Source organism: Xiphophorus couchianus, chromosome 20 (genome assembly GCF_001444195.1).
Source record: "Xiphophorus couchianus chromosome 20, X_couchianus-1.0, whole genome shotgun sequence".
Taxonomy (NCBI): domain Eukaryota; kingdom Metazoa; phylum Chordata; class Actinopteri; order Cyprinodontiformes; family Poeciliidae; genus Xiphophorus; species Xiphophorus couchianus.
The window spans coordinates 9410965-9417478 of NC_040247.1; the positions used below are offsets into that span (position 1 = coordinate 9410965).

Below are 6514 nucleotides of genomic sequence, written 5' to 3' on the forward strand. Positions count from 1 at the left end.
CAAAAATACACCACACATTGAAAAATTCTATCAGTATAAAAAGTCCATCTGTGCTTTATCTTCCTTGTATTTTACAATTTGAAGCTACTTTATATCTGACTAGCCCATTTCTTCAAAGGGAACTGTGATAACAATTTCTAAAAATGCAGTTTAATCTAAAAAGGAAAACAAAAATGCATGTTTTTGAACAAAGATACTGGCAAATTGTTTCATCAAAGAATTGCCTGAAACCTTCACCTTGAAATAAGCACAAACAGTGCTGAAAAATCAACCATGGAGCCTGTCCACCACCTTGATCTCTCTGTCTCCTCCCACCTGGTGATTCTATCATAAAGCTCCAGTACTAATACAGTTGATGCAGTTTCTGCCCTTAGGTGGTAATAAAGTGACTATAGGGGCCGATCGTTTCTGACCGCCGACATGACAGCAGGTGTGAGGAGTGTGACAGCGACAATGTGTATTTATGTGTGTCTCTGAGACAGAGAGGAAGAGATAGGAAGAGTATGATAAGCATGAGAATGAAGTAGTCGCCTCACCACAAATCCAGATCAATTAGTTGGCCTAATCACTCCCCTCGCGGTTAGCCGTAAAAATCCTCAGGTCTGCCCTTCTCACATTTCATCTTTACTGCCATATCTCTGTAATCTATCAACCCTCTTTCTCTTTCCAGCTTGTGTCATTTCTTCTCTCTTTTCTTCTCTGCTCCGGGATCTGTCCAAGTCATCTCTCCTTTAACACCACATTTATGCAGCAGCTTGGTAAACGGTAATCAATGTCTCACAATGGTGCACTGTTTCATCTAAACGATTTCTCATGGAGGCTGTGCGCGAATGTGTATATGTGTATGACGGAGAGGGCAAAAAAGAAATATAGGCAGACAGGATAAAAACAACAAAAAGGGAGAGATATGCTTTTTACAGTGCTCTCCCAAGCTTTTTATGCATGTAAACTTTTATGTTTTGCATTTATGAGATGTGAAGATTAAAACGTGTGAAGAAGAAAAAAAATGCTTGCCTGGATTTGGCACCAACTCCAAAATCCCACAGTAATGCGTTTGCTTTAGGTACATAAATCACAATCAGGCTGGACTGCCATCTGGGTTACTGCTACATGGCCCTTGTAATGTACCCGCTAGTTAGTCCACCACATGAATAAATGAAGAGGGCGGGATGCAAAGCAGATACATACATAAAATACATTAAAAGACGGGACAAAGAAAGCACCTTTTGTAAGGGAATTTGGTTGGTGAATTCATGAATCAGCTAATGGCTTAAAGGTTATGCTGATCCAACAAGCAGTCCACTGACAGGTCATTTGATTCAGTGATTATCCTATATTGCAATGTTCGCTTGAAAATCTTGAGTCATCAAGTGGATGTTACATTGACATGCTCCACTCACTTTTTTTTTTTTGCGGACTAAACATTTTCTCACAGACAGAAACAGTGAAGTCACCCTAAAACCTTTTAGTTGTGTAGCAGGAAAACAAGTCTGTGAGATGTGCCACAAGAAACTTGATCAATGGACTCCTCATTACCACAACAAACTTTTGCACAAAAAGGTAATATGTCTTTTTGAAAAAATGTATATGCTTATTTAGCTGACAAGCAACTATTGCTCAGTTATATTTCAAATGTCACTGAATTTAATCTAAAAATGAACATCCCAGTAAAATCTTTGCACTTTTTCTCTTTTGTGAATGACAGACAAAGCAGTCTTGATTAATGTTATAAATTGGGTTAATAAACTGAAATTTGAAATAGTTTGACTAAACCAATGATGTGAACTACAACAACTTTTAACGTAATTAGTTGCAGTGCATTTTATTATTTTATTTTGAAAATAAGTTGATTTTACGCAGACAGTAATGGTCTGTACTAGAGCTGCACCAACCCGATATTAATATCTGTATCGGCACCGATATTGATCTGGTAATGGTGACAATGTGCCCAATCCATAAGAGCAGATCGATTCAAAGAGTAGCAATGTAACACGTTCATGAGTTATTTGATTCTTTTCAACGGCTCTTTGCCATGAATGGTAGAACTTGAGTCTCAGTGAGATCACAATTAGCCCGGACTTCCATCAGGGTTACTGCTACATCGCCCTTGTAATGTATATGTTAAAGACATTAAAAGACAAGGTAAAGAAAGCACCTTTTGCAAGGTGTCTTTTTTTTTATGACTTAGCTTGCTTATAGCGCCCGGCCACGTCAACAGTTATTTTTATTTTTATTTCATTTAAAATGATTCAATCAAGAATAAATACAATAGAAAAATACAATTGATAGAAATGGTACAGAAGAAATTTTTAGATTTCATGGTACACAAGAGATTTTTTTTTGTTTCTGTATTTTTACAATATTAATTCTTCCTTTGTCCTAGTTTATTATTTATTTTACATCTAACAATCCTAAGTGCACTTTCTGGACCATTTGATAGAATTGCAAATGGTCCATAATTTGTTGCAGTTTATTTTTGCATATTTGACCAAAGCAGTTACCCTATTGTTTTTGTTTCTTTATAATTATTTTGCATTGACTGTTACACTCCAAATTGAACTGACTGAACAAAGTGTTGCTTTTACATGTTTGATCAAGCTTGTGAAGCTATTGGTGTATTTAAGTGTGCCATACTGGTGCAGAGTTAGCAAATAAATTTGTTAATCAGTACGTTTATGTGTGTTTTAGAAAAATGAAATATTTTACGTCATGTCAGCACTATTTTTTCTGTATCAGCTGATACTAAGTCTAAGTTTTCTGTATTGGTATCAGAAGTGAAAAAAAGTAGATTGGCGCATCCATAGTTTGTACAGATAAATAAATATTATAACGTTTCAATTAAGAACTATTGCTTCAGAGCATGTGAAAAACACTTAAGCTTTTGTGTTCCTTTAAAATATTTCAAAAAGAAGTTTATTTTATTTCACAATGTACACTCTGGATATTTATTTTGTTATCCAGATTCAATAAAGTTCACAGTCCTCAACAAGATTTTTTTTCTACTTGATGGATTCCTGGAAAGACATGTGTATTTGGAGAATACAGCATTGATGGGCTGCTGCGGTATCACACATTTTTATCACTTCTTCCACACACCAATTAGCTCAAGGTAAGTGGTTAACAGATATGCGCAAGATCTCGTGAACACCAACAAGTCAAACCCCGACAGTCTATGAATACACAGAGTTACAGTCAGTTACAAGGGACGCTCTTAAGTAGAATAAAGTTAAGAACTAATATCATGCCCTCAGCTAACGTTACCGAGTAATATCCAAGCTCCAAGTGTATTATAATCCCACATTGGCAAAATCATTGAAACCAAAGAAACATGCAGCGGTAAATACGGATTATCAGTTCATTAATGCACAACAATATTCTTTTTTTCCTCAGACCATATATCAGACCAAATATCAACCTGAGATGAAAAAGAGTTGTTCTGTCATCCAATTTAAACAGAAAGTAGTCTACAACAAAATTAAAGAATGCATATATACAGTCACTTAAACAGAAAAAGCTGCAATCCATCATCATAAAATGTTTTTAAAATTTCCTGAAAGAAATGTACATTTTTAGTGATTCCAGAAACAAGAAAAAAGCTGCTCCTCATGGTGATTTGATTTATGAATAGCCAATAGTCCAATTTGAGTAAATGGTAATGTGAATAAAAAAGAAGAAAACAGGCAACAACATGTAGTCCCTGTTTTGTGTTAAAAAATGAGTATATCCATAAAAGCTAATCATTACAAGACTTTCATTGTGTTTTAAGGCAAGTCCATCACACTATCTTACGATCACACTGTCTGCTTTTATGTCGGGATCTATTTAACTGCATGGCCTTAGAGCACAGTGGCACACATCCAACTTCCCCAAACGCATCCTGTTGGCGCATCAAGTGGCTGCAGTCTTTAGAAAGCAGCTTTACCGAGCAGAAGGCGCGTCTCTTCGTTTCACTACAATTTTCCTCGGAAAATAAATAAATAAAATACTGTTTTTGTGTAGTTCCATCCTGCACAGGTACAAACAGCTGAGAATTCCAAATGCAACTGACGAGGTTGCTTTTTCTTTCTTTCTTTCTTTTTTTCTCCTTCTTTTTTCTAAAGTTATTGAGGCTGAAATTTGAGATGGACACACAGATTTGCTTCTGGAACCTAGTTGCAAAAATGTTATCATAAAATATGCCTTTCGTATTTACGAATGAACACATCAACAGTCATGGAATAACAAGGATAAGTCATCAGAGAGCATTTCCTGCTTTAGTACAAGAGGTCATTTATCGCTTAAATTATGCGCAGCACTCATTACAGAACTAACCAAACGTTAAATGAGTTACAAGTGGCAACAAGTTAGCGGGTGTAGCTCTTCAGCCATGAAAAAAAAAGATGTTAAGCACTCGATATGATGCCAAGGATTTCATCCTACCGCACAGGTTCAACTATCAGCACACAAAAACCGAGAAAATGAATGCAACCCTTTTCTATTTTCAAAATATTACGGGTTTTTTTTTTTCGGGTTTTTTTGCTGCAGAAATGCAACAAATCAGCACCGAAAAGCACGGTGCAAGTCCATATGTGGGTTACAAGAGCATGCCAACACGCTATGAACTTTATCATTTAATTTCAGCATCCTAAAACTCTTACCTTTGATGCGTTGTGGAGGAGAAACAAACGCTTTTTGACTTGACGCTCTGCAGCGGGACGGAAGTGATCGGTATTTAACTTCTCTCTCCTCTCAGGCATCCAACCTATGCGACTCCACGGGAGATGGGAATAAGAGGGACAGGCAGTTCTGTGCGCCCTGTCTGCTACCGTGCAGCTCATCTGGAGTCTCCGCTCCTACAAGCGCAGGGTAAAGGAACTAGGGAAAAAGACCTGCTGTCGGCACGACGCGGCGTGGAAAGCCCCTGGTGGTGGTGGAAGGAAGCAACAAATGAGATGGACGAGAGAGAAGAAAAGCAGAGGTGGGGTGAAGAGGGGAATCATCAGAACCATTACGTATAGAGTAAATAACAAGGAAAGGGCATTTTGTTTAGTCCATCACGGAAATGTTTGATAAATCACGTCTTCTTTCATCTACCTTTTTTAAAAAAAATGCTTTTTTCTTCTGAAAAAAGAACAAACAAAAAAAGATTTGTGGACAAGGTCCTGATAAATTTGCTATAATGTTATGGAAGTTTTGCATTGTGTGCCTTTCGTAAGGGCACAGAGAGATCAGAATTATTGGTGTTCTTGTCCATTCATATGGCAAAAACAAAGTCCAAACACTGGCTGCATAAAAAAAATGTTGCAGTTTCCACTTCTTATTCAAAGACATCTCTTCTATCCCCAGAATGACTTATATCCACTGTAAAAAGTTCAAGGAACAGTAAAGATCTTGACTGTCTTTGACACCTTTCTAGTATGTTGTTGAAAGCAACAAAAGGAGCATGGTTTCCAGTTACAATAATAAAACGCTGCAGCATTTCTATGATCTCAAATACTTAATGGGTATGCTTGAAATTTATAGTGAGGGGGAAAAAATTGTGTACTTGCAAGTGTGGTTGCTTTGATGAGGTGGTTTACCTATTTAATCATGGAGTGTGTTTGCATGCGTGGGCGTGAGTGTGTTTGTGTATATGAGAAATGCTGTCGGTGACAACGGACTGGAAAGAACCGGAGTGAGAAAAGCTAAGACAGAGGAAGGGAAGTCCAACTACAGATTACACACCATCACACAGAGTCTCTGAAGCTCAGTCAGTGAGGTTAGGAAGGTTAGGAAGCTGATGTACCAACAAGGATTTAAAAGCTAGTCACCATAAGCTGAACACAGGGAGGTGAAAATAGAAGAACAGAGATTTAAAGGGAAAAAAACGGCAAAGAGGAGGCAAGGTTTTTTTTTTTTTAGGGGTAAAAGAAATGTTTTTATCTAAATCCCATGCAACAACCTCAAAATGGCAGACAGTCCTAGTAAATAGCCGAATTTGAAGTCACATCATTGTCTTCTGCTTATCTGTGATTGGATCGCAGAAGTAATATATCTTGAACATTGTGGCTCCCAGTTTCTACATTTCCATATCAGTGGGATACCCCCTGAAAACTTTCAAAGGCAAATATCCAGGAGGTAATCTGATCAGATGCCCAGACCACCTCAGCTAATTCATTTAAGAGTAAAGGAAGAGATACTTTACTCCTGCCTTCACACTATTTTTTTTTTCAGGGGTGAGCGCAGTCAACTTACATAAGGAGCTAATTTCAGATGGCTGTGAAGTAAAATCAGAAGAATAAGAGAAGGTAAAAGAGAAGAAAAGGAAAAAATTAAGTGAAAAGAGAAGGGGAAAAAATCAATAAATTAAGAAAATACATGCACTACGTAGCTGTAAAAAATGGACAATCATTAAAAAAAACATGGCGGTTGTACTACACTGACCATAAAAAGGAACGGACAATGACGGAATAATTAGAAGCGGCAGACAAGGTAACGAAAAGCAAAGTGGAGTTTGGTGTCACATTTGAACAGTGCTCTGCTGGTGTGGTGGGCC

General features: G+C 37.4%; 1 protein-coding gene across 1 annotated transcript in view; it reads right to left on the minus strand.

Moving 5' to 3' along the window:
• The window catches only part of cdh22 (cadherin 22), a 164817-nt gene extending 159950 nt beyond the window's left edge, over positions 1-4867 (minus strand). The window contains exon 1 of the mRNA XM_028003980.1: positions 4638-4867. The gene's annotated coding sequence lies outside the window, so the exon portion shown is untranslated. The remainder of the gene's footprint in view (positions 1-4637) is intronic.
• Positions 4868-6514: the final 1647 nt, after the last annotated feature.